The following is a 1,378-nucleotide window of genomic DNA, read 5'->3' as shown; positions in this document are numbered from 1 at the left end:
GAGTTTCTTCACAGAATTGGAAAAAACTGCTTTAAAGTTCATATGGAACCAAAAAAGAGCCCGCATCTCCAAGGCAATCCTAAGTCAAAAGAACAAAGCTGGAGGCATCACGCTACCTGACTTCAAACTATACTACAAAGCTACAGTAACCAAAACAGCATGGTACTGGTACCAAAACAGAGATATAGACCAATGGAACAGAACAGAGTCCTCAGAAATAATACCACACATCTACAGCCATCTGATCTTTGACAAACCTCAGAAAAACAAGAAATGGGGAAAGGATTCCCTATTTAATAAATGGTGCTGGGAAAATTGGCTAGCCATAAGTAGAAAGCTGAAACTGGATCCTTTCCTTACTCCTTATACGAAAATTAATTCAAGATGGATTAGAGACTTAAATGTTAGACCTAATACCATAAAAATCCTAGAGGAAAACCTAGGTAGTACCATTCAGGACATAGGCATGGGCAAAGACTTAATGTCTAAAACACCAAAAGCAACGGCAGCAAAAGCCAAGATTGACAAATGGGATCTAATTAAACTAAAGAGCTTCTGCACAGCAAAAGAAACTACCATCAGAGTGAACAGGCAACCTACAGAATGGGAGAAAATTTTTGCAATCTACTCATCTGACAAAGGGCTAATATCCAGAACCTACAAAGAACTCAAACAAATTTACAAGAAAAAAACAAACAGCCCCATCAAAAAGTGGGCAAAGGATATGAACAGACATTTCTCAAAAGAAGACATTCATATAGCCAACAGACACATGGTTACTGGATATTTTCAAATGCTTTTTCTGATTCTATTAAGGTAATAATATGATTTTGCTTCCTTTAATATGGTAATATGTTTTTCTAATGTTAAACCAATCTTGCATTCCTGGGGTAAATATCACTTGGTCATGTTATATTATACTTGACTTCCATGAATTTTATTGGTCTTCTTAATGGAGATTTAAAAAAATATTACTCTGGTATCTCTTTTGTTGCTTCCTGTTTTGATCTTTACTATTTTTTCCTTGCTTTATTTTGGGTTTAATTTCCTCTTCTTTTTCTAGTTTTCTAAAGTAGAAGGTGAAGTCTTTAGTTTGCAATTTTTCTACTTTTTAAAAATTTTCTATTTTTTGTTAATTTTTAATTTTTGTTGGTACTTAGTGGTTGTATATATTTATAGGTAAATGAGATGTTTTGATACAGGAATGCAGTGTGAAATAAGCACATCATAGAGAATGGGGTATCCATCCCCTCAAGTATTTATCATTTGAGTTAAAAACAATCCAATTATACATTTTTAAATGTATTATTAAGTTATTATCCACGATAGTTATCCTATTGTGCTATCAAATAGTGGATCTTATTTATTGTTTTTAACT

Source organism: Papio anubis, chromosome X (assembly GCF_008728515.1).
Source record: "Papio anubis isolate 15944 chromosome X, Panubis1.0, whole genome shotgun sequence".
Lineage (NCBI taxonomy): Eukaryota > Metazoa > Chordata > Mammalia > Primates > Cercopithecidae > Papio > Papio anubis.
This window is presented reverse-complemented; position numbering follows the sequence as displayed.